At 56.5% G+C, this 26,745-nt stretch overlaps 1 long non-coding RNA gene across 1 annotated transcript; it reads right to left on the reverse strand.

Annotated features, from left to right (window-relative positions):
• Window positions 1-3,731: 3,731 nt before the first annotated feature.
• On the reverse strand, window positions 3,732-16,910 carry LOC131273080 (uncharacterized). Its single transcript, XR_009180213.1, has 2 exons — window positions 13,907-16,910; window positions 3,732-9,837 (listed from the first exon to the last, which is right to left on the reverse strand). It is a non-coding gene; the product is annotated as an uncharacterized lncRNA (long non-coding RNA).
• Window positions 16,911-26,745: the final 9,835 nt, after the last annotated feature.

A 26,745-nucleotide genomic window follows, 5' to 3' on the forward strand; every position in this document is an offset into this window, starting at 1 on the left:
ACGAGCCCATCCTCCAGGCCCGCGCGCGCGTCCCCACGCAGCCGCGAGTACCCCCCCGCCCCCCCACTCCGCCAGGACCCTCCACCCCGCCGGCGAGCTTCTCCGCGGGACGCCCCCGCCGCGGCTCGGCTGGGTTTTAAACCAGCAACAGACGGAACTCGACTTAAAAATAACTATTTTGACAGTTCGGATGTAAATATGTGAGTGACGCGTGGAGCTGGTTTTCCTTCACACTTCCCCGCACCCCTCGCTGCCTACCCCAGCCCAACACTGCTGAGCCCGAGATGACGGGAGAGCGCCACCTGCAGGACGCTCCCCAAAAAGGAAGGAAGGAAGTGACTTGTCCGAGAGCGCTCAGCCAGTTCGTGGGGGGCGGGGAGAGCCCGATGTTAGAGAAACCCTAGGCTACTTTCTCCATTCCACACAACATTGCATTAGGGGCAGGGATATTCCCGATTTCTTATCTATTGCCTGAGAAAAGAATTTCTAGGACACAGGCAAACTTTTAAAATAATTCCTGGCACCTACATACCCCTGACTTCAACTCAATTTGACCTGTGTTTACCGCTTACCTACATTGTACCCAACATTGGGCTAGATGCAGGGGAATATTTGAGGTGCGTAAAATGTACACTTGCCATTTGTGAACTATTTCAGCTCTCTTGATTCATTCTCATTGAATATGTGCTTTGTGCCTAGCTCTGAGCTAAGTAAGCACTCAGCACATGCCATCATATTTCATCCTTGCACAAACTCACGGGGTGGGTATTATTCTCTCCGTTTTACATGTGGGAAAACAGAGGATTGGAGAGACTAAATAACCTCACAGGGCCACTAGAGCTAGGAAAAATAATTGAGAGTGGGACCCTAGTCTTACGCTCTTTCTCCCATAGTCAATTGAACAGAAGGGAAGTGAAGGTAGATTTCCACCCATTCTACAAGTAGGGAAACTGAGGTCCAGACAGAACACACCTATCTGGCCACCAACAAAGCATCTTGGCTGGGACAAAGGAAGGACAAAAACACAGCTCTATGACTGCCAGTCTAGGACTCACTTCCTGAACTGCTGGTCTCAGGCACTGTGGTGGGACATGATGGGGCATCACTTAATCGCTTTAAGGTCTCCTCGTTGTCTCTCTGGAAGGGGTTTGAGGAAAGGTGGTAGGAGAGGAGTCTGGAGGCAGAGAGAGAAAGGAAGAAGAAGGAAAGAGGAGGGAGGAGAGCTGGAATGCGAACAGCATAAATATGCCATGCATGGCCTGGCCGGGCAGAGCTGTGAGACAGAAGTTCATTGTCAGAGCTCCCTGTCGGCCCTTTCTTTGTCCCTGTATCATCAGCCAGATGTTCTCATGCTCCTTCCTCCCTTCTAAGGAAAACCAGCTCAGGAGAGAATCTGATATATTCATTGATAGTGTGGTGCAAATGCCTGATAAACCATCCAATGTGAGCCTCTCTCCTGGATTCCCAAACCTGGGGTTAAGGCCTAAAGTCAAAGAAAAGAAGCTCTAATGGTGCAATTTCAGGTATTGGATTACTGGAGAGGAGAGGAATTTGGGAGAAGAGGCTACCTGTAGCACTTGCTGGTAAGGTTGTTGCTGGCTCTGTGCATATATCCTTGGGCAGAAGTCTGTAGATATTGACAAAGGGAATGAGGGGTTCCCAGGCTCTGTGCCCCGAACACACTCTCCTTCCCAGCTGAGCCTCAGCTCGATTGAGTCCACAGAGATGCTTGCCTTGATCCCTCCCCACTCTCCAGACAATGCCCTCTCAGGGCTCTGAAGCCCCAAAGAGCTTTGCTTGAACGCTACCAGAGGCATCTTGGGTTCTTTCTAGTCCTGCTGTTTTTTAATTACACTGAGAGTGCCTCAAGGGCCCCGGCCCCGACTGCTTTACCTGTGTTTCCCTTGCAGCTCCTACCACAAGGCTTTGCACAGTCAGGACTCGATACTGACTGAAATGGACTGAGTCACGAGCAGTATACACCACACATTTCTCCACACGAGGGAGGAAGAGCTGGGGGGGGACAGAGGAGGGGTTAGGGGCAGGCATCCCAGCCTATCCTGGCAGGTGCCACAGACTGAAAGGCTCGGGGAGCGTCTGTCCCTGTATTAGTTTCCTAGGGCTGCCAAAATAAGCTATCACAGACCGGGTGGTTTAAAACTACAGAAGTGGAAGCTAGAATCAGAAATCAAGGTGCCAGCAGGGCCATGCTCCCTCCCAAAGTTGGAGGGGAGAAGGCCCCGAGCTTCTGGTGGCTCCAGGCCCTGGCTTGGGCCTGTGGGACTCCAATCTGCCTCCCACCTCAGGACGCCCTCTCTCCTGCGCATCTCCGTTCACCTCTGCCTTTCCCTTTGGAGGACACCTGTCACTGGCTGTAGGGCCCCTCCTGACTCCAGAATGATCTCATCCTGAGCCCTTAACTTCATTACATCTGCAAAGACCCTTTTTCTAAATAACATCCCAGTCACCAGGTTCTAGAGGTTAAGAAGTGGGTGTATTCTTTTTTTTGGGGGGGGGTAGTTTGCTAGGCTGACAAAATGCAATATACCAGAAATGGGTGGGCTTTTACAAGGGGGATTTATTAGCTTAAAAGCTTACGGTTCTGAGGCCCTGAATATGTCCAAATCAAGGCAAGCGCCCCCCGCCAAGACTGGCTGCCCTTGATCCTGGACTTCTTTGTCACGTGACTGTATCTGCTGGTCTCTCCCTTCTCGGTTTCCTCACTTTTAGCTTCCCACTTGTGTGACTTCCTCCCTCAGGGTCTGAATTCATTCATTTACAAAGGACTTAGTAAAAGGATTAAGACCCTCCTTGGGCCTCACCTTACCAAAGTAACCTAATCAAAAGGCCCTTAACTGGAGTCTAATCAAGCAGGTTTATACCCACAGGAAGGACTAACCCTAAGAACATAATTTTCTGAGGTCCATTCAGCTTTAAACTGAATAGCGGGGTCACTATTCAACCCCTGACAGCGCCAGACCTCTCAGCAAGCATTTATTGAGTGCTTACATTCTGGTCACGTGAAGGCTGAACAGGCGAAGGTGTCACCACCTCTCAGAAGCAGTCTACTGCTTTAAACCAGACCTGCCCAGGAGGGGCTTTCGCCTCGTCCTGTCCCAAACCACTCTGTGCCTGGCAGGAGGCTGGCTTTGGGGTTAGGCTGATGGATCTGATTCTCTGCCCCCTCTAGGGGCCCCTTGCTTCAGTATTTATTTGAACTCTCTGTCCTCTCAACCAAAGTGGAGTTATGCTATATTAATCCTTGTCCTTAATGCTACACCATCTTACAGCATCTTCCACTTCTTGTAAGTCTGAACATTCTCATTTCTTTCAATAATTCTGAGAAGCCCAACTAAAGGTCTTCCTTCTTTCTGTTAAAAACAAAGGCCCCTTGAAGTCTAAGTGTTCATGCTGTAGTCCTAAGCCACTTCCCTTGCCCTCCCCCAACCCCACTCTTCTGCTGAAATGTTAGGAAGTGTGAGACCTAGCTCTGCTCCACTTACAGGTAGCCCAAGTGAGGCTCAGAGCTCAGCGAAGCCTCCTGCTAAATCCCATCATCTCGCTTTATGTCCATGCTCCTGACTCGTCCTCCCTGTCTCCATTCTCCCTCCTCTCCCCAGCAGAGTTGGTGGAAACAAATGTTTAGCTTCTTTGCAGCAGCATATCCCAGTGCGAAATAAACACGGATGTCCCATCTACCCTGACAGCATAATTCATTTACTGCAAAGGGATATAATAAACTCTGTTTATTACAGCAATTAACAGAGCAGCATTTGCCAGCATGCTTTTCAGTGGCAACCAGAAAAGTGCTTACTCCAGGTGCATAGATTCAGGAAACCATGCAACTTGAGCCAAAATGAAACCAATTAGAGGCTTAGTAAATGGGTCCCAGCCACCCCAGGAAAATTAACCGTCTAGCAGTCAGTTCAGCCAAGGTAGAACCTCCATGCAGGAGGCCAACACTACAGAGAGTCCTACTTTATTGAACTAAGACCTGGGCCAATTGTCTCCAGGGCTAGTGTATGGAATTGTTTCCCCCTACCGTGACCCCAGCCCCTCAGGTGCTGGGTTCAAATCTCACTGATTTACATAGGAGCATATAGGTGGGGAATGTTAGCACCATTGGCTCAGGGGTCCCCCTGCCCCTGGAGTGGAGTGAAGATGGAGGGAGAGGGCCGGGAAGAAGGGACAACAGAGAAAGAGCAGCTCAAGGAAATCATTTCATTAAACCCTGTCCTCAAAACCATCCTCGAGATTCAAGACCTCAGGCCCCTGGAGAGAATCACAGATGTTTGGCAGGGAGGAGAGGAATCCAGAAGTCTGTTTTCCAGCCTGGAGAATCTATGCCATCTTACTTTGGGCAGTAAAGAAACCCATCTGCCCCGGTTCTTTGGTGGAGGAGCAGAGGAAAGGGAAGTCTTTGTTTAAATTCCCCAGGGACATAAGTGTATTTGATTGCTAATTAACTAAACTTATTCTCTACGCCTTTCGAGAGTCCAAGGCTTAGCACGGACCGACAGGGCATCATCCTTCAGAACCAGGTCCAGTTTTCCCAAGAAGGGCAGCAGCTCCAGAATCATGGTGGATTCTGGAAAAAAACTCATCCCTGGGGCAGCTCTTCCTTTTTCTCTGGAGCAGCCTCCCAAAGAGACCGTGGGGAATTTTGATCTCCTAGAAAACATGAAACTGAGGGCCTGGGAAGCCGAAGGCTCACAAGTGCAGATGCAAACCCCTGTCAACCAGGTCCCCCGGCTGAGGGGTGACCTGCTCCCTTCCCCTTCCCTCCAGCACTCTTCCCCCTCCTCAGGCCTCCGGGAGAAAGTGCTGCATTGAAGGATGAGGGCAGAAGCCAGCCCGGCCTCTTTGGAACAGAGAAAGTCAAAGCTTTGAGCATCATGAACACTAGGATAAAAATAGCAGTGTTGCCATGGCAACGAAGGCTGGGAGAGTCCCGAGGATCTTGTCTGGGTCCTGCCATCTCCCCCTCCTGCCTTCCTCCCCGCCCCGTGGATGGAACGCAGGAATGAGCTGGGGGGTGAAGGGAGGCTGCCCACGGAGGGCAGGGAGAGAGGTCAGCAGCCCCCTCGAAGAGCCCTGGGGTTCCTGGCCCTGAGGGTGTCTGCCACGGCCTGGGCTGCCCGGGCTTTGGGGCTCCTGGCCCTTGGAATTCCTTCGTCAGTATAATAGGGTCCTGGAGGGATGCCCTAGGCACACCCCCAACCCTGCTGGTGGATGGTCTTGACCTCCTGGGCTCCTCTTGTGAACAGCCAAGGTTCCCATTTCCTCTTCACGGTCTGTGGTTCGGAGGGTGGAGCAATGTAGAGGAGGGTAGGTTCCCAGGCAGGACCGGCCATGCTGTCCCCGTCACAGTGGGCACTGACCACTCCAGGACGGCTGGAGGATGCACTTTCCAAGGCAGACCCCTGGTCCCAAGCTGTTTAGTAACGTGGACTTGGAGGGCTGAGTCTGGATTGGGAACAGGGCGATGGTGGCGGCAGCTAGCTCTTGCTTAGTGTCAGAGGGACAGAGTGTTCACTCCTGGGGGATAGATTCTGGTTCTTGTTTCTTGTGGTGCTGTCAGTGCCATCAACTGCTGGGCACAGCAGTCACCTTCATGGTGAACACAGACTTGCCAGACCAGCCTATGAGATGCCAATCGAATGCAGCAGCCCAGAGATTTTCTTCTCTGGGTGAAGGCCCATCCACCAGGTTGTGAACTGAGTGTCTGTCTCCAAAAGTCCAAGCTACATCTGGAATGAACTGATACAATGTGACTTTGCAATGCATGCCTTCCTGTGAGGTAAGGAGGGGACGGGGCTCGCTGCCACCTTTTGCAAAAGAGGCTGAGGAAGCAATTTACAAGGACAGCTATGGGAGAGTGTTGGGAAACTGGGGGCTGTGGCTCTCCATCCAAAGACGGTCATCAGCCCATTCCACCACCAGCGTATCCCAAATCACTGGGGAAAATGCACATTCACTCTGTAGACAGGGCAAATTCCAGCCTGAGGCACTTTCTTCCCCTTGCAGAAAGCAAGGAACGAGGTGGGGTTGCCCAATCAACTTGGAGCTGGGCTCACCAGCAGATGTGCAAAGGAAAGTCCATGGGTTACATACCTGGACAGAGGGCCAAGCCTTGAGATCCCTTCTAGAATCTCTGGAGCATCTGCAAGAGTGGTGTGTTTGCATGTGGGTAAGAGAGAGGGGGCACAAGAGTGGTGCCTAGACCTTGGGCCTGGCTGTGGAGGGAGGAGCAGGACTGCTGGGAGGCAGGAGCCCCTGCTGGGGGAGGACTCTAGCAGCAGAAGCTCTGAGTACCTTGGCCTTCCCACCCACTCCACCACCATTTCTTAGATCTACTCCATCACCGCCACCTTCCCACTCACATCGCTCTCTCACACATACACATCCACTTGCTGCATGTACCAGCTGGGGCACAGGAAACCTTTCACCCCTCTGGTGCACACCCTATGCCCCACTGGGGTGTGACTTCCCAGCCTCCCAGAGCCATGCACTTGAAGGGACCTTAGAGGACTTTAGTGCAAACCCCTCTTTAGAGCTGAGGATACTGAGTCCCAGAATCAAGACATGACTATCTATGGCCACATACTCATTGGTGTCCAAGCAGGGCTGGAACCCAGGAGACCTGGTTCCCAGCTGAATGGTCTTTGCATTTCGCTATGCTACCATGTGCATATTTCAATTAAATTATTGCTTTTTTTTTTTTAAACAAAAATAACCTTGCTATATATGTATATTGATCCATATGCTACATTCAGAAAACCCTTCCCTGGGAATGGAGAAGGAAATGACATTCTCATAAGAAGGCTTCAACCTGAGTCAAGGAGCCCCTCGGGGCCTGTGGGCCGGGATCCCGGGCAACCCTGAGATCACAAGGGCCCAAGTTCCCTTCACACTTCTCTAGCTTCTGTTCACCCATTTGCAGAACAGGAGAGGAAGTGGGCATGGGGAGGTCACCCTTTTACAGAGGGGGGAAACGGAGGCCCAGGGAGGCCAAGGCACCCACCGCGGGGTTAGCAAGAGGACACAGTGCGGGCAGGCAGGATCATCGCCCCGGGGGCCCTGGCCTTACCCCAGGAGCTCGAGACCCCCACCTCAAGGGAAGGGAAAGAGCCATGAGGGGATTAGAAACAGGAAGGCCACAATGATCCAACGAACCCCTGGGCAGGTGTGAGACTCAGGGCAGGAAACGAGGTGGCCGGGCCAGCCCCGATGGAACAGGAAGAGAAGCCACCTCTGAGGCTTGGGGCACGTGGCCTGGGGCTGCTTCTTTTTTTTTTTTTTTTGGTAGAAGTCCTCTGCCTTGGCCTCACCCAAGGGCAGAGGTGGGAGCAGGTCTACAGACCGCTTCCCAAGACGCTGAGAGGAGCAAAGTCTCATTTTCCTGAGAAGGAAACAAAGGGTCAACAGCCAGTGGTGGCGGGTGGCGGGCTGGAAGCGGCTCTGCCTCCTGCTCTGGCCCCTTCGACTACAGTGCAGGCTCTAGCCTCAGCCCTGGATGAAGAAGGGGCCATGTGCTTGGAGGTCAAGGGCAGTGGTCTGCAGGAGTCCCAGGGGAAAAAGGCCTCTGAACTGGCTCTCCGCCAAACCCCTGCAGCTGAAATCCCTGCCAACCATGGAGAGGTGCAACGGGAGAGCTCTTCCTTGCCACCCCCCGCCCCCGCGTCTCTTCTCCACCCTGCTGACCTTTCCTCCGGGGTGAGCCCATGTGGTCGGGACAGGACACCCAACACCTCTGAGCCTCCGGGGTACAATTTCACCCTCTGCCACAGGCGCTGCTTCTCGGGGCACTGCTGCCTTGCTGGTGGCCGCTAGGGACACACGCACCCTGGAGTCGAGCTCTCCCCTCTGCAGCAAGCTGCCTCCTGCAGGCTTTTCTGCCCATCTCAAGGCCTCTACTGTCCAGGAGGCCGAAGAACCAGGGATTTTGCTTCTGTCCCCTGTGACCTACTGACCTTTATTGCTGAATCGTTCCGTTTCCTTGAAGGAAGGCCTTTTGTTTATAATTCTTTGGATTGATAAAGGAGAGAAAAGGATTGTAGAAGGCTGGGGCTAGGAGGTAAGGGCAGAGGAGGAGCTTGGGGGTGGGAGGAGAGAAATCTTAAGTTGTGCTCAGGCCTCACAAAGGCAACCTGGAGACCCTCAAACCTGCCAGAAGCCCAGGAGATGCCCCACGCAGGGTCAGGATCCGGCCAGGCAGAGGCTTCTCCAGGTGACAAGTCAGCAGAGGAGGCGCCTGTCTCCGTGATGGCCCAGAGGGGCTCACATTCCAAGGAGACGTCCCTCCTGTCCTGGGGCCCCAGCCTCCTCTACCCAGGTCACCTGTTTACCACAGATCAGTTGTCCTGTCCCTGGATGCTGGAGGGGATCTGACTTGCTTCCTCCACTAAACTGTTTCTGTGATGAAGAGGGCAGGCTTGCCGAAGCAATGGGATTTGCCTGAAGTTCTGTCTCTAGATTTCCTGTCTGCATCCCACCCCCAGCACCTAACTGAGACACAGGGACAGAAGTCTAGGTATAATCAAAATGAGGAGAGGAAAAAAGTAAATAAATAAAAAATGAGGAGAGGTAAGGAAGGAAGGAAGGGAGGAAGGGAGGAAGCAAGGGAGGGAGAGAATGGAAATGAGATGGGGGAAGGAGGATTAGGGAAAAAGTCAAGGAAAGTCCTAGAAGTTCCTTTACCCCAGAGTTTCCCTTAAAGGCACCACATACAGGCATTTCCCCACCTAGACCCACTAGAGGAAGGAAAGAGGCAGGTGGGTGAGGCTTGGAGACAGGCGAGTAGACTGGGGGGGGGACAGTGTAGTTCCGGAAGGGGGTCCCCGGTCTGGCCCCCGGAAGGCAGCCGCTGAGGAGGGGCTCAGGGCCTGCAGCAGCATCCCCGCATCTGTGCTGCTGCCAAGGAAGCCAGGCCCCAGGGAGGTGGGGGTCAGCGAGGCCGGGCTGGGGGAAAGACGGCCTTCTGGTGTGTGAGGGAGAGCGAGGTGGAGGGAGACACGCAGCCAGGCTGCTCTTTCAGGCAACCCTGATAGGCTCTGCCGCCCCATGCACAGCCCAGCCGGCCCCGGGGGACCCAGCTCCTCTGGGCCCCGGCGGATGCTGGGAAAGGAAGGGGGTCGGGCCAATCTCTCACATCCACACGCCAGCTGCTGCTGCTCTGGCAGGGGGCTCCTGCCTTGGTCCCGGGTTCCCCGGGAGAGCCTGGGCTTGGCTCATCTCACCCTCCCACCCCCAGCCTGCCTGCGGCCTCTGGCAAGCTCAGGGCTGCTCGGGGAACCTCTCCCGCAGGAGGCCTGAGCAGCCAGGGCTCCACGCGGCAGCAGCTCTCCTGGCCCAAGGCAGCACATCCCTCAAGGGGATTCGCCTGACAGGAGAGCCTGGAGCCCTCGGGGCAGGAAAGAAGTTCCTCCGTGGCCTCCCCGGGGCTTCTCCTTCCCTGGAAGGCAAATGCAGGTACGGGCTTCCCAGGTGGGGCTGCAGCATCTCTCCAGGGAGGCCTCTGCTGGAAGCGAGTGGTGTGGGCACGAGGAGGAGGGGACACACAGGAGGCTGACGCCCACGGGGTAGAGTCAGGTGGAGACTCAGGACGCACAGGGGGCTTCGGGCTCCGCGCTCGCGGCGGGAAGCGGGTGCCCGCGTGCCTGGAGCCTGCTGGGGCGGAAGGGGCCCTGGTTCTGCTCACACCGCCGTTTCCCGCTCTCGGCGAACTTCCTCCTTTTTCTTCTTCATCTTGCAGAAGCCGTGCAGGCCACAGAAGCAGGCGAAAGTGAACTGGGGCATGCCCTAGGCCAGGCTGGGGGGACGGTCACCAGAGGAGATCTGCAGGGAAAGGCAGGGGAGGAAACGGGGGCGGGAGGAAGGCAGGAAGAGAGAAGGCGAGCTGGGGTTAATGTTCCCAGAACCTACCGGGCCTGGCGGAGGCACGGCCACTCCCTGGGGCTGCCCGGCCCTCCAGATTGGACTGAGCTCCCCGGCTGGGGAGAGCAGGGGAGGGCAGGGGCAGCCACGCACCCAACATCAGCCTCTTTGGGACCTCTCTGTTTCCTGATGTGTAGGGAGCTGGTGTCATTCCTCAAACTGGAGCCTGGTAAGTCCAGGGTAGGGAAGGGAATGCCCCAGCTGCTGCCTTCTTCGTTCCCCCCCCCACCCCTCAGGCCCCCACCCCAGCTTCACCTCATCCTTGCACACCTGTGGTTGGAGAACAAGAAACACACTGGCTCAAAATAAGCCCTGGCTCATGCCAGCCTCCACAGGTTAGAGGTGGGGGCAGGTCTCCAATCGCTTCTTTAGGGAGCACGACCCCATCAGTGATCCAGATGTGTGACTTTGGGGACGTGGAAGCAAGGCCCTAGACCAGCGTGGCCTCTACCTTGACACCTGGAACTGAGTCATCGAGTCTTCCCTAACAACCCCAATGGTTCTGATTCCTTTAGGGAATTTCTTCTTTGCTCAGACCAACACCAATCCCCCCCCTCATCCTGTAGAGAATAGACAGCCAAGAGAGTTCTTTTCAGCCATCAGGCATTTATTGAGCCCCTATGCCGGGCAAAGGGGTTGGGGGCTAGGTACAAAAGGATGAAGATGTAGTTTCTTCCCTGGCACAAGAGCAAGCACGTCTAAGGTAGAGGCTGGGCTGACACACCGTCTCCCCGCTCAGCACAGGAGACGGCCGCTTTGGTATTTGCGGGCAGTCTGGCTGGGCATGGGAGAGGGCTTTAGATGAGCTCTTCAGACGAGGTCTCAGTCTGTAGGAGTATCCCTTTCTCCACACATTTTACTTAGGTCTCCCTAGCCTCGGCCACCTGTGGATTCCTCCAGCTCACTCCTCTGCCCTGGGCTTGCCACCGCAGGAGCAGGACTGCCTGCAAGTGAGCAGAGCAGCTGGGAACACAGAAAAGTCCTCGGCACGGGCGCTCGGGAGGCCTGAGCCCTGGCTCTGGCTTGAGTCACTTCCCTCTCTGGGAAGAACACGGGGGACAAGTGTTCTGCGTGGAGCTCAGATGCTGGGGGGAGGCTGGGAGCCACAGGGGCTATGTCGGAGGAGTTTGGAATAGGAAGGGATGAGGAATTCCCTTCTCCGCCGGCTCTCGCGATAGAGACTGCATAGCCCCAATGCCAGGCACACCCGTAAAGTGGTTCTACGGTCTCTGAGGAACGGGGCATGGCCCACGTGGTGGCCTTCACAGGTCTGACCAACCTTGACCCTTTGGACAAACTCATGTTTCTCCAGGCAGAGCAGAGGGCCCGGCCGTCAGGCCCTCAGCAATCACGGTGCCCGCGGTGGAACCGGGACCGCTCCCTCGCCCTCTTGGTGTCTTGGTAACACATCCAATGGCTGAAATTAATAGGTGCAGTGCATTGCCAGTGGCCAGCTGGGTGGGCAGGAGGCCCAGCGTGAGGCAGCAGGGGTAGGTAGACTGGTTATTTAATAACCCGCTTTCCAGCACCATTCACACACCCACTCTCCTGGAGTATATATAGAGAGCACTGAGCAGCAGTCTCCAGGATATATATAGACGAGACACAACTACTATCTTTCCAGATCTATCTACTGCAGCTCTCTCTGGATTTCCCCAATGGCAAACCTAGAGAGAGATAGGGGCTTAGGTGGCCTGGGTTCTATTCTTGGCCCTGATGTGGGCATGCTGCGTTACCCTGGGCAAGTGGCTGTACCTCTCTGGGCCTTGGTTTCAATGTACTAGGTGGTTAATCAAGACTTAACACTTAGACCCCAAACCTAAGGGGCTGAAAGGGCACTTGGGCTCCTATGGTGATTGGGGAGGGGGAGCGAAGGGGAACAGGTGGGTCTCTTATAATCATTGTAATGCATGCATTTATTTCTCTTGCTGGGAACTGTATGTCAAGGGTACTATCAACAGAGCGTTCCCAGGAGTACAGGAAACATACATGAAGAGAAATGTGGAGGCACAACAGAGCTGACTAGGGAAGGCACACCTAACACAAGCCAAGCATGTAGCTCTGATCATCACACCCCACTCCCACCCCCATCCCCGATCTAGGTGCAGCTCCGGTCTCTTTTGTCCCAGGATACATAGGTCCTCTATCCTCTGCACCCCTCCACACGTCCCCTGCAATACCTGCTCTTCCTTAAAAATCAAAATAAAACACGCAAAACGTACTCAAGGGACTGGTCCTCCCTTGGGGTCCTGCCACCTTTAGGGAAGACGAGGAGATCCTGCCTTTTTCGTTAAGCACATCACTGTAAGGAAGGCTTCGGGTGGGGGCGGAGGAGGCACAAGAACCTGCACATCAGAGGCAAGGAGGGGGTGAACTAAGCCGCTGGGGAGCTGGACTGGGAGCTGCAGCCTGGCTCCAGGGCCATGTCTGAGGGCCGGCGGCCTCAGTGGGATTCCTGGGTGTCTGAGGAATCTCGGGACCCAGGCACAGTTGTCCTTGTTTCTAAGAACAGAGAGAATAACAAAAAGGGCCCGGTTATTCTGCTCAGATCTTTGATGCGAAGTGCGCTGGCTCTCCTCCCACTTCTCTACCAGGGCCTGTTTGAATCCTCGCTGCAAGAGGCCCTCGCAGCAGTTTCCCACGCCCCCTGAACTCTCCCCCATCAAGGGGTCACCCAAGCCCTGGAGGCAGCCTGGGCTCTGCCCGGGGCATACAGGCCCCTGGGAAAGCGGGGAGACAATAGGACAGAAAAGGCCGTCCCATTTCTGCATCCCTGCCTGCTGTGGCTCCATCCCTGCCTGCTGTGGCTCTGCTCCTCCTCTCAGAAAATCCCTCAGCCCTGCTGACAGGTACCTGAGGAGCCCCTTTGCCAGAGCCCGGCCTCTGCTCCTCTCTGCTTTGCGGCTGACTCTTTTTCCTGCATTCATCCCTTCACATTTGACAGAGTGCTCCAACACCAGCTAGGGCCCTCCGGAGAAGTCAGGCCCTACTGAACCTCCTCTTGCTTATCTCTACTTGAAGGGAAGGGGACCTGAACACTGGCGATGGAAGGAATCCAGAAATCTCATGGAAGCAAGCCCAGAGCCTCGGTTCACACCCCACTCGTCCGTGCTCAGGATGGAAACTTCCCCTCCTGCCCTGCGACTTTCTCCTCCAGCCCCATTTTCATGCCTGGAGTCCGCTGGAGTTAAGGCATAGAAAAAGAGCTCCCAGAAGCAGAAGAGGAAGGAAAGGGAGGTGGACATCAGACGCCCCTGCGGTCCCAGAGTACAAGCTGTTGGCCCTGGTTTCTTCCCTGCCCTCCTCTCTGGCCTTTCCCCAGCTCACGTCCAGGCTGGGATGTGGGGGCATCCCCAGCCAACTTTGTGGGAGCAGAGCAGAAGGGATGCCAAGCCACAGAGCGACTTCCCGAGCCACCCAGGGGTCCGCCAGCCTTCCCTTCGCCTGGCCTGGGCCCCCACAGGGCTGCCTGCGTGAACACCCTCCCGGGGTCCTCCAACGCTAGCGTCTCCAGCAAAAGCGGACAGTGGGTCAGAGACCACTTGAACATGTGGGAGTACCAAGAGGAAGAAGGGGGTCAGGGTGGGCTAGAAACTAAGATGAGGAGAAAGCCAGGCCTCTGGGTCTGCAGATCAAGCTCCCGGATGTCTCTAGTTTTCGTAATTACCTCCGTTAAAGAGGGGGAGGCGGTGGGGAAGGTATTTACAAGTGCTGGGACACGCAGGGAATCCTGACAAACAAGGGATATTTCCCTTCCCCTCTCCCCACCCCCCTTCACCTCTCAAAGCAGAGTAGCTTCTACAAGGCACCCCCCACCTCCACCCCACCCCCCATCAGGTAAAGGGCAAGAGAGAAGTGACCCAGTGAGGAGGGAGCGCCCTCAGTGCCTCCTGAACAATGCTGGGCCCTCCGCCCCCCTCCCCAGCTCCCCTGAGCACCGCGCGCCTCAGTAATTAAAATATGAATTCACCTTCCCTCCCCGAGCCATTCATCACAGCGAAGGGAAGCAGCTGCGGTTTAGGAGACCGGATTTGGGGGATTAGCTCTGGCGATGGAGCAGACACACCAGGAGAAAGAATTTTAAAGGAAGGGGGTGAATTGGGTTTTCTCTCCCCACCTCCTCCCTCTCCCTCCTGCCGCCACGGAGCCTCATACCCACCCCCGCCCCCAAGCCTAGCCTCTGCAGGTTTCTGGGAACTGTAGTCTACAAGGCCGTGTCGATAAACAGGCAGGCCAGGGGTGGGTGGTGGCACAAACTACAGATCCCAGGACTTCTTCCCGGAGTTGGCAGAGGCAAAGCTGGGCACAGGCCTCCAGTCTGGGAGAAGCCCGCGTTCTCCTTGGAGATTAACTCCTTCTAGGCCTGCTTGAGGCTGAGCTCCAGCCTCTGGCCTACTGTGCTCTCGAGAACCAGAGGCTAAGGGCCCTCTGCCTTCCAAGGCCAGCTTCGCCCTTGTTTCCTGCTTGGCCACCTAGGGAGAGAAAGGGCACGTCTCCACCCTCTTTGAGAAGGGCAGCCAGCCAGTTACTAGTGATTCCGAGGGACTCGAGGGCCATGACATGGGAGGGGACAGGACAGCAACGGTCTGGAAACGTCCTCATGCGCAGGCGTCCAGGGCTCTCCAGGTCCCCTCAAAGACCTCCGGGCAGCACGAGGAAGCCGGTGACCCAGACTGCCAGGACCAGACAGGCCTGAGCTCGGAACAATTTCCTTCTAAAGAGGAGGACAGAGATTTTCAAAACAGACTGCATTTAGAAAGGAGCAAGTCTTAGCAGTCAGACTCCATTTCCACTAAAAATGGGACAAATACAAGAGAGGTTCTCGCAGTCTCCCCGTTGTTACACAGGGACCCACACTCCCAAGGGAGGCCTCAGGCTAGTTATCTCTGAGGACTGTGAAAACGATTTAGACTCCTCGGAATATTTTAGGTTTCAGCTGTTCTGCAGGCAGGGACCGGGCTGACACAGCCCTCTGATCTGAATCCTCGGAGGAAAGAGGGCACAGGGCCAGCTTGCCTCTTCAGTTCAACAATTATGTGAAATACATAATTACATATCTTCTCCCAGCCTGTTCCACTGGCGGTGGCAAAGAGACCAAAAAAATTAAAAAAGAAAAAAGTGAAGGAGCTCCAACTTCGTAGCCCCAGCCAAAGAGGGGGCTGACTCAAGCCAGATATTCAGTCGTGGGCCTACTCCGTGCCCCTGCTTTGGCAATTTACCTCTTCGACACCCCCAGCCACGTTCTCCCAGTTCCCCATCCATTCAACAAACATTTCCCGAACAGCCCCCGCTGAGTGCCTGCCTTCCTAGCAGGAGCTTTGCAGACCCAGGAGCTGGGACTTTCCAGAAAACGCACAAGTTGGATTCCTGGGGAGGACCCAGTTGCAGGGGGCAGGAGAAGGGCGGCACCTCAAGCTGACTGTCCAATTAGGAGAGCTAGAGCTGGGGGCCAGGGTGTCCTCAGAGCAGAGTAGGGGCAAGTATGGTCTCATTCTGAGCCTGGGGCAGCTGAACCACAAGGCAGCTGGGGGAGGGGCCAGCCCCCTCTGGTCTCTGGGGAGAAACCTTGTCAAATTCTCCTCCCTGTGCCTTCTATCGTCCAAGTTGGGGTCAGAGGGGAAGGAGCCTGGATTGCCCTGGCAAAACCCCAGCTAGCTTGGGCTTTCTCTTTGCTTCTCCTATTGTTTTGATTTTTCCCCCCTTCCTCTGCTGCTGCTGGAAAAGGAAACCCAGTGGTAGATCAATGGAGATTGGAGTTGGGCCACGGGGGCCAATTTGCGGACATGCATCCAACAGAGACCTGGCCAGAAGAACCCCTCATGTGAGAATAGCACTTTCCATTTTCAGAGTACTTTCCCACGCACTGGCTCATTTGGCTCATCCAACAGCCCGCATGATGTGATAAGAGCATGGGTTCAAGTCCCAGCTCTGCCATTTACTAGCCATGTGAACTTGGGCCAGTTTCTCAGTTCCTCTGTGTCTCAGATTTCTCATAAAATGGGATAACGATAGTACCTGGTTCAAAGGGTTTTCTCCAGGATTAACTGAGTTAACACAGTCAAGTATGGGTAAATGTTGGCAGGGGGAATTAAGGGCTCTGAGATGTTTTAAGTAACTTGCCTTCTGATTCTCCATACCAGAGTGTTTTCTATAACTCTTCAGTGGGCTAGGGTGCTTCCTCGCTGTTCCAGCCAGACTGCCTGCTTTATTTCCATCTGTTGGAGTCTTCCGGCATGGCTGGGAGTCACGCAGACTTAACTGGGGGTGAGGGGTGGGTACGGGAGTGGAGCAAGGTGGGGGAGCCAGGCAAGCTGAGTGACAGGCAGGAGGGGAACAGGCAGGGCAAGTACCACTCACAGGCCCAGATGAAAGAGGGCAGACTCCTGGGGAGGGCAGTGCAACAGGAGCGCAGCCCTGGCGACCGACCCTGGGCTCTAAGTCGCCGGCAGGTGTGGAGCTGCTGCCTTCCTAGTTTCACTCTTTCCAGCCTCCCCTCCCCGCAAGGCCAGCCTGACTGCTCCCATTTCAGCCACTCAGGAGTCCCGAGATCCCCCTTATACAGAAAAAGGCAGAGGATTCTGCCACAGAGGAAAGAGAAGGAAAGGGAGTGAGGCAGACAAACGGAGGCTGACCCGGAAGTACTGAGCACAGCCCAATTCGGAGTGGCCCATCACCTCCAACCTCAGCCCCCAAATCCCCGGGCATCTTAGCTTGGCAAGGGGAAAGGAACTGACGCCGAGCCCTCAGCACACCCTGACTCTCTCCTTCCTCCAAGGGACTCTCCCTCTGTAACCAGCAGCCCCTGGGTCCCCTCGTTTCAGTGAGGGACCAGGTCCAGAGAGAACTGCCTGGGCTCAGGCCACACGGCCGAGGGGGGCTTCCCAGCTGCCCTGCAGGGCGCCCGGGGCCCCCTTTAGCTGGCTCCCCACTTGGTGCCGTGGGGAGGTGCGGCTGCTGCGGGAGAAAGGAGCAGGCCCCTCGCCGCAGCCCATGGCTTTTAGCCCTACGTGAGTTTGGAGCAGCAATCACATAGGAATGAAAAGCCATAGGCCGCGGCAGAGCAGAGGGGCTCCAGCAGCAGTGGGAGTCTCCAAAGGAAGTGGGTGCTGGGGACACCCTGGGAGGCCTCCCTCCCCTTCCCACCAACCTCCCCTCACCCCCCCAGGCCTCCCTCGTGGTGCCGGGCCCCCCAGGTTACATCCTCTCACCATCCCCCACCTGCCCTGGCCCCAGGAGCACTAAAGCCACCCCTGTAATGAGTTCCCAGTTCCTGCCTTACAAAGGCGCCACACAATGGTCCTCACCCCAGCTCCGGGGAGGGGTGGCTTCCTGGCCATAAAGGACCTCCTCAAATTCCCCTAATTAGTTTCCAGCCCCCTACCCAGGATCCTTAACTACCTCCTTCCCCAGAGAATAGGGCCGGATCTTTTCAAAGCCGCTTCTTCCAGGGCCCACGACTGGCCCCTTCTTAGGATCCCTCTCTACAACGCTTAACCCTTTCTAGTGCAGCCACACGAGGCTGTGAGGGCAAGGGAGGGTCTGGGGAAAGGAGAGCAGAGACAAGGGCCTGCCTTTTCTTTAGAGGGGTGAACAAGGTGATTGAGCAGCTCCAGGGGTGGGAGCTGGCCCACCCTTCCCAGACCACTCCGGGGGCGGTCAAGAGGTGTGCCCATTCTTGTGTGGTTAGAGGGGAGTGGGGTCTCTGCTTCCAGGCCCGGGTGGAGGGAGGAAAAAGGCAGGGCTTGAAATCCCCACCAGCTCAGGGCAGCTGGCTTGGGGCCTTCCCCCCGGGTATTGGGGAAGGGGCCTGATGCTCTGCCCCTCTAACTGGGCTGGAAGGTGGAGCCAAGAGGAACCCAAGTCCCAGGATCCTGTAAACTCAAGTCCGGTGTCACCCCGCATCTCGTGATGGCTCACCTGTGGGCACCAGCCTCCACGTGCTCCTGCTCATCCAGGCTCAGAGAAACCCCAGTCAGACACCAAGCATGGCCTTGACCTCTCAGGGACTCCCAACAGGGCGGTAAAGCCTCAGGCTCAGGTGATGCCCGCGTCTGCCAGGGGGCCCTACCCCAGCCTCAGGGGCAGGCTCGCCGGCTCTCTGCTGACCCTGGCCGGAGCAACCCTCCTCTGACCAGGCTTCCGGAACTCAACACGAAACCACCACCACCGCTGCAGTAACAGCGTGTGTGCCTGCACACACTTACACTCTGACACGTGCACACGGTTCACACACAGCCCAACCCTAAGGGCCAGACTGGACACCCTCCAACTTTCCACCTGAACTTTGGGTCACCCGCCCCAGCAGCCCTCAGAAATCGAGACCCAGGACCTGCCAAAGCTGTGGGACCAAATTGCCGCTCACCTGGCAAGGCAGTGAGGCCTCCCTGGAGACACTTGCTGCCTTCCGGGCAGCAACCCACTCCTCCACTTACCCCCAGCAGCTCCGCACCCCGGCGAGGTCAGGCCTCCTCCCTCTTCCTGCCCACGGCCTGGTCTGAGCTGTGCCCAAATCAACGTGACTCACTGGAAGACACTGACCTGCCCGTTCCCCAGCCCTGGGGACAGCAGGCGAGGGGGTGGGCCGTGCAGGGGGGCGGTCAGGTATTCCTTCAACCCTGACTTGGGCCCGGCTAACAAAGGTCTCATTGAGCCTCTGGCTGTCTGGTCGGTGAAGCACAAACCCCTTGTATCTCACTGGCTTTTGATCTCCCTCCCTCTGAACCAGCCGGGTATTACTCACATCCCCCCTGCCGGGCTATTGGTGTGGAGGGGCTATTTCATCCCCTCCCTCCCTTTCCATCTCCTTTCTCTCTCTCCTTCTCCTCCCGCTCCCCTCCAGCTTTTTTATGGTTTAATTTTTGGCAGGAGACCTGAGGCGGCTCCCTGGAGGCCCCCTCCTGCCCTGACCCCCCTTCCCAGTCTTTCCAGCCCGAGTTCCTCCCATGGCCCGTACCCCTGCTCTGTGTTCTCGCTCCACATGCTCTACTCCCACCACTCCCTGCCCCAGGAGGACAAGGTCAGCACTTGTCCATCCCTCTATCTCCTTCCTCAGGCCAGCTCAAGTCCAGCCCCTCCACCCACCCTTACCAGCCCCCGCTCTTCTTCCCTCTGATTTCTTTCCTGACTAAGCACCTTGCAAAAATCAGTCTCTCCTGGCTTCCGGTCCTGGGGCACAGGGAAGGCTCAGCCCTTGCCCTGTCTGCCGGACCAAGTCCATCTGACAAGTCCAAGGCATACTATGGAATGGCCCAGAAGCAGTGGGGAAGGAACGGCTGTCGGGCGTGCACTGGCTGGGCCTTGCTTGGAACGTGGAAGGAAAGACAAGTCAGCTAGGCTTGACCCCCTCTCCCAACCCCAGGAATGTATTCTCTGCACCCTAGGCAGTGTCCGGCCTGCTTGGTCAGAACCCCGAGGACTGAACCTGGCCAAGCTGGGGCCATCCCCACTGACTCTCTCTCTCTGCGGCAGCCCCCAAACTCTCCTCCGGTTCTACTGGTGGGGTGAGCTGGGGCCCAGGCAGCCTAAGGAGGCTGAGGGGCATTGGCGGTATACAAAGGCCACCCCACAGCTTCCTCTCTCTGGCTTCCCAAGCCCTGTCCCCTGCACCACTTTGCTCCTTGCCTACTCCAGGGAGAAAGTTACCTTTGAGGTCTGAGCCTCTCCCCAGAAATGCCAAAGGACGCTAAGAACCCGTGGTGGCCGACTCTAGAGAGCCCTGCCCATTCCCCCCCTACCACCTGTGCCCTCCTCTCCACCTCCCTGAGCTCCCCCCCTCCCTGGCCCCCAGGTACTCCCATTCAGCCGAGCCCAGGATTTGGGAAACTTCTGCCTTGACAGAGGCCCCATTCTTCCCGGCCGCCCGCTCTCATTGTCCCTGATGACTCCACACATTCTTGGGCCTCTAATGAGAAGCCAGGACGGCCCCAGCTCTGCCTGGGCCCTGCCACCCGAGGCAGGAGTCGGAAGAGGGTGGGCAGGCAGAGTAAAGGGTGGGAGACAAAGCAGAGGAGGGGAGGAGACAGAAATTGTGAAAGAGGAAAGGAGGTGACAGCAGCTAGAAATGTGAGAGGCGTCAGATAGGAGAAAGAGAAGAGAAAAGGGGGGAAAAAACCTTTTTAAAAAAATGAAAACTACATTACGTGTCATGCAGGTGCTGGGCCCCTATTAATTATAACCATTCAGTGACACAATGCTATTATTATCCCCATTTGGCAGATAAGAAAACTGAGACTTATAGAGACTATGACTTCCTGGGTGAGCATGTTTGCCCTTAGAGCAGAGGGCAGGAGAAGCCTGAGAGAAAGCAAAGAAAGAGCCTGGAAAAGGAGAAAGCTGAAAAAGAGGCAAGGACCGGGTAGAACGGGAGGAAGCAGAAATAAGGGGAACAAGCTGGAGGAAGAGGGGGAGAAAGGGGGCGAGAGAGCAGCCCTGCCAGCCCTGACCTCCTGCCGTGCCCTCAGAGTCCATCCGCCCAGCTGGAGAGCAGTGGGTGGGCCCCAAGGGGTTCCCTCTCCTTAATACCCAGCATGAGTCTTAGAAGCCAGGTCCAGCCTGGAGCCTGAAGTCTGGTCCACTTCCTGCAGCAGCTCTCGTTTTCAGGGAGTCCCCTCCAAGGACACACAACCTACGCCTAGGCGCTGGGATCAGAGGAGCCTCCAGCCAAGGATGAGCCAGATGGGGAAGCACTCCTGGGCAGGGAGAGGAGTGGGGATGGAGAGGACGAACCATTGGCTCTTGTGTCAGTTTGAAGCTTTGTGTGGATTCCAGAAAAGAGCATGTACTTGGAGCTAATCCACCCCTGTGGGTGTGGGGCCCTTTGATTGGATTGGAGTCAGCTCGGGGGCCTTTGAAGGGATTGCTTCAGTGAGGCGTGACCCAGGGTGGGTCTTGGTCCTTTTGCTGGAGTCCTTTATATACGGAGGACTCAAAGCAGAGACACAGAGGAAAGGTCGGCAGGGACAGAGACCCCGAGAGGCTGAGAGAGGTCCCAGAGGCCGGAGGCTGGAATCAGTGGAGCAAAGAGGCTGGGAAAGAGGCAACTGAAAGGCCCAACGAAAGGAGGCCTGGAAGAGAGGGAAGAGAAGAGCCATACGCTGGAGCACCCACAGCTGAGCTTAGAGGAAAAGGAAGCACCAGACCCAGAAGAGAAGCAGAGGCCTCCATGTGCCCTGCCACGTGAGGGAGTCCAGGCTCACCAGCCGCCGACCCTTGGTGAGACAGCACCTCTGATGATGCCTTGATTTGGCCATGTCCACAGCCTCAGAACTGTACGCTTTTAACCTAATACATTCCCATTATAAAAGCCAACCCATTTTGGTATATAGTTCCCAGCAGCTTTGAGCAAACTAAGACAGCCCTCCACAGGAGAGAAGTCCACAGAGGGAAGGGGCAGGAAGGCAGACTGAGCTCAGTCAAAGAAAGGACTAAACGAGAAATAGAACTGCCCAGCAATAACCTGAGCTCAGGAGCCGGTGAGCTCCCCACCCTCAGAGGTAATCAAATGCAGAACACACAACTGCCTCTCAGACACACTGCCTGGCACATACACAACAAATGGTATGCTAGTATAGAAGGGATTCTTTCATGTGGGAGGAAGTTTGATAGATCAAACCTAAGGGCTCATCGACTATAAGATTTCATGAGTCTGCGCTGGGAGCTGACTTCTCCTCTCAGAGCTTTTCCGGCTTATGCACCTCTTCCTGGGGCCTGGAGCCCAGCCATGCCTCTTTGCCCCTGGTGCCTGGGCATCAGAAAGACACAGGATGAGACACTCTATCTCACTACCTCACATACACCAGCCCAGAGGAAACTAAACTGGAAGCATACTGTGTTATTCTGAGGATGCTGGCTGAATGATAAAGGTACCCATTTGTTGAATGAATGAATAAATGGCTGATGAAGGCAGCAGGTGGCTTGGGAGAGAGGGTAATATACTAGGTTCTCCCATTTCCCAGTCTTTGTGGGTGCTTGGGGCTCCCTCATGCCTGAACTCTCAGGGAGGAAGGGCCCTGAACTGGGGAAGGTGGTGGGGTGGATGGGGATACTGCCTGGCAACCTGACTTCTCCCACATGGAAGGGCTGCTGAACCATCAAAGGGGTCTCAGGGGATTTAATTCTGGGGCCTCTTCCCCAGAACTGATCAGACACAGAATTAGTTTCAGATGGACCTGGCAGGCTCCTATATGTACTGTCCTCCAGACCTGCACCAGCCCAGCCAGGTGCCTACTGCTGAGAACAGGATGACCTCCCAATTTCTAGGCCATTAGGAAGCCTTCCCCAGGGCTCAGGGACCCACTGCTCCATTGCTCCAACTCTACTCTAAAGCAGGAACATCTCAGGCTCCCTCTCTGTCCCTGGCTTGGGAAGTCCCCTGGGAGGGAAGTTGGGGGTGGGGTGGGGTGGTACAAGAAAGCACAGCCAGATCAGGTCTGAGTTTTTTTCCCCAAGGGCTTTCTCCAGTTGTCCCACCAGCCTCAGCTCTCAGCCTTCCCAGGCAAACAGAGGGAGTGCCCAGCCAGGCCGCATCCCTAGGCTCTTAGAGGGAAGGGGAAACCTGGTGATACCCTCAGGCAATCAAGGCAGAGAGAGACCCAGGGGAAGGAGAGAGGGCAATGTCAGAAGCTGGGGGATCTCTCCAGCTCTGGCACTTCCAGCCCCTGCAACTGAGCTCTCCTAAGCTGGGCTGTGCGAGGGGAAAGGACACAGGGAGGTGCTGGCATCACCAGAGTCCAGCCACCCCAAGCAGAGGACCCAGGCCACAGTTTTGTCTCTCAGAGCAGCCAAGCTGTTAAAGAAAAATATAATAATGGGTCATTGGCAAACTCACATGCATTTCAACCTCAGCAATTCATGAATATCAAAATGTTCCAACATTCCGCCCAAGGCTTATTCCAACCCTCGCCCCTTTCCTCCCATGCCCCCCTCAACTAGGGAAGGTGATGGTGGCCCAGTCTAAAGAATTATGTAGCCAGGCTCTCCCAAGCCCCTGGACAGCCCCTCTCAGAGAGGAGGAGGCAGACGGGGAGAAAGGGTGGGGGAGAAGGTCTGCAAAAGCAGCCACTCGTTAGCAAACAGGCACTGCATACAGACAACGTGAACAGGCACTGTGCTAGGCACCCGGAGGCAGCACTCAGCACTTCTCCCCCATCCAGCACGCTCCCATTCCAGCCTCAAAAGAGCCAAATTCCCTCCGAAACTGGCCCTTCTTAAGGCTTAAGTCAGACTGAGTTGTCACTGGCAGATGTAGATACATTGAAAAATCACCAGGAAAGAGAAAGCTGACCTAAAGAAGGTATTAAAGAGGTGTGAAGGGGAGGAGGCAGGAGACTAGCGCTTCCAAAAGGAGGCTGTGGAATCCTGATCAGGAAGGAGGGGTGTCCCCTGGGCCCCCAGGCACCCTCTCCTGACCGACTTGGTAGAGGCAGGGGTTGGTGGGCAGCCGCTGTTCCCTGGGGCCAGCCCCCTGTCATGAACCGCTTTCTCAGGAAAAGAGCAGCCATCCTCTCCGTAAGTCGTAAGTCGCCTCCTCCACCCAGCCCCCACCCCTAGCCAGGGCCTCTCCTCCTTGGTGGGCCTCCAAATCCAGCCACTCTGAGGAATGCAAAGGCCCCAGGGTTGAGATGGGAGGTGGGAGCCCGGCTCAGAGCCAAGACACACAGCCAGACCCAGACCCCATAGAGACAATGACTGGGAAGGACTCTGGTGTGTGTTTGTGTGTGTGTGGGGGGGTGCTCCGGAGGGAGGGGAGAGGCTGGTGTCCCTGCTAAGCCTGGGGCCGTGTTCGCATTGCATGCTCTGGAGTTGGTGGCTCTGCCCATGGAAATGGCTCCTCTCAGCTTCCCAAGCTGGGGTCTCCTGAGGACCTCTACCCCAGGGGTACCAGGCACCCCTGCACTTGGCTCCTTAGTGCCAAACAAATACACAGGTGTCACAAAGTCCTGGTCCCATATCCATCCCACCTCACACCATGGGGCAAAGGAATGGGCGGGGGCAGCAGAAAGCGGGTGTCTTCCAGCGGGAGAGGGGACCCCACTACCTTCTGAGCCAGGGCTCTAGCTCCCTATCAACACTGCCCCCCACCCCCGGATCCCACCAGCTACAAAATCCTTTAAAACGAACAAAGGCAAAGGGGGTGAGGTCGGGGGGTGGGGGGGTCTTCCCTTTGACGCAACCCCAGGGCCAGTCAGTACTGGCTTTTAGGTGAGTGCCAGAAGCCGCCTCCTGGAGTCCGGGCACTCCTCAGGGACCTCCCTCCTCGCCCAGGCAAACCCCCCGCGGAGTGGCGAGTCATCCTCAGCCGCTCCCGGGCCCCAACCCTGCCGAGGGGTCCCCGACTCGCAGCACTTTCTGCCTATTCGCTTTAGCTCAGTACTCACAGTTCGGATGCTAACCCGTCTCGTCTCTTCCACTCACTTCCTTTGTCTCTCTTTTTCTCTCCCTCTCCAATCTCTGTCGTGCCTCCTTGTCTGATTCTCTGCTGAAGCTTCCAGTGGAGAAAAATAATTATTCTTCTCAATGGGTTCGCACGGGGCGCACGCACCCCCGCGCGCGCACACACACACCGCCGTGGTGCCCAATCAATGCACAAATCTTCGGGGTCCCTTTAACCTCTGCGGATGACTCCGGGAGTTAATTATGAAGCCTATTTCGGCGCAGCATAAATATGCATTAAGGTATGAAATGACAACCGATGCGCTGAACTTCAGGGAATTGGCATTTAGACAGACTTGGTCGCGCCGTCTCCTGCTCCCCCATCGCCCCTCCGGCCGCCTCCACAGCCTCCTCGCGCATTCCCGGGGCTCGCAACGGAGCGCCCTGCCCGGGCCAGGGATCCCCGGCGCGGCGTTGGCGCCACGTTGGGGAGACCCCCCGCGTGCGCCCCCTGCGGTCGGGGCAGGCCCCCAGCCGGAGGTGCCACCTCCCCGCCCCCGCAGGCCGGGTCCCCGCCGCGACGTTTCCTGCCGGGTCTCTGTGAACAAACTCTGAGCTCAGTCCTCGGAGCAGCTGGCGCGAGCGGGACGACTACCTGCCCGCACGCCGAGTTCCGGGCACAGCGAAGCACTCGGGGCGCGATTCCGTTCCCCATGCTGGCAAAGCCGGTAACGACCCGCGCACACACACACGCATGTGTACACACGCGCGCACCGACACACACAGGCACGCACATCGATGCACACACGCGCGCACCGACACTCCCGCGCGCGCTCACGCCCGCAGACATTCCGGGTTATAACAAAGGAAGAGGGGTCAGCGCTGCCTTACTTTTCCGTCTCTCCTCTGGCTTTGGCAGCTCCCCAGCCCCGGGGCCGGCGTGGCCAGCCCCACCCCGCCCTGCGCCCCACCCCGCCCTGCGCCCCGACGGCAGCGGGCGGCCGGCGGTCCCCAGCAGCGCGGCCGCGCGGCAACTTCGAGCCCAGGCGCCCGCGCCCGCGCCGCGCAGCCCGCCGGGCGGGAGACAAAAGCTGCGGCGCCCGAGGCCGCGCGGCCAAGGTGTGCTCGCTAATTGTCAGGAAATGTGTGTGTGCGCGGCCTGGAGCCCGCAGGGGCGGGGGCGGGGCGGGGGGAGGGGGAGAGGAGCGGAGACCCCCCCCACCCCCACCCGCGCCGCTCGCCAGCGTAGGGCACCCGAACCGGGATTAGAGAATAAATTATCTGCTCTCTTCTCATTGGGCTACGGCTGAGGACGCCGTCGGCGGCGCGGGGCTGGGAGCTCGCCCGGTTCTTTGCATTCACCGCACAGCTCCGGCTCGCCTCGCTTCGCGGGGGCCGAGAGCCCGGGGCCTCGGGCTCCAGACGCCAGAGGACACCAGCAGGCCGGCGAGCCGCCCCTCCCCTCCCCCTCCCCGCGCGGCCTGACCCCTCCTCCCAATTCTGGCTGGTGTCTCGGGGACGAAGAGACAGGGAAAGGGAAGCCCGCACCGCGGAGGTCTCACAGACCTTCCACCCTCCTTGCCGCACCCTCTCCCCTAAGAAGGAGAAAGGCGGGTGGGGTCAGTCACTTGAGCCAATCCCACCTGAGTCAGTGAAGGCTTTGAGATGATCCCTTGAGTGACCAGAGCTGCTGCCTCTGAACCATCTCCTCCCCACCACAAGACAGCAATAACAAAGAGAAGGCACCAAGGATTTTTGCTTTTCTTCTCTCTCCAGCCCCATCGGCTCCAGCCCAATCCGCGTTCCCCATGTCTGGGCCTTCTCTTGGCCCACCTGGGAAGACAGCTCATTAACTGCCCGCCAAGGAAATGCTCTCAGGTTCAAAGCAATTCCCTGCCAAGAATTCATTCATTCATTCTTTCTTTTTCTTTCTTTCAGCAAACAAGCAATATGTAAGACCTCCCCTGAGCCACCACATGAGCTAGGCACCAGGAATACAAAGAGAAAAGATTCCGATGAGACAGTCAGGTAAAAGAAGAAAACAAAACGAAACTACAGCTGTGAGAGAGGTGCTATATCAAGATACAGGCAAGGCCTGAGCTCAGAGACAGGAGTGACAAACTTCATCCATTCATTCTACAAGTAATTTAGCATACCTTAAGTGCCAAGCTCTGGGCTAGCACTGGGGGTGCAGAGGTGGACCTGTGGGCATGGTACCCACTCCCTTGGAGCAGTCACTTATAGAGAACATGGACGCTGATGGTGTGATATGAGCTAAACAGGAGACATTTGCAAAGGGGGGGGGGACGTAGTAGTGAATAATGGGGCTCCTAATCTACTCTGGAGGGCCCAGAAAGACCTTTTTGAAGAAATGAGATCTAAGTGGAGGCCTAAAGGATAAAAAAGATAGCTCAGTGAAGATGGGTGGGGAGGGAGTGG

This window comes from Dasypus novemcinctus, chromosome 13, assembly GCF_030445035.2.
Source record: "Dasypus novemcinctus isolate mDasNov1 chromosome 13, mDasNov1.1.hap2, whole genome shotgun sequence".
Classification (NCBI taxonomy): Eukaryota; Metazoa; Chordata; class Mammalia; order Cingulata; family Dasypodidae; genus Dasypus; species Dasypus novemcinctus.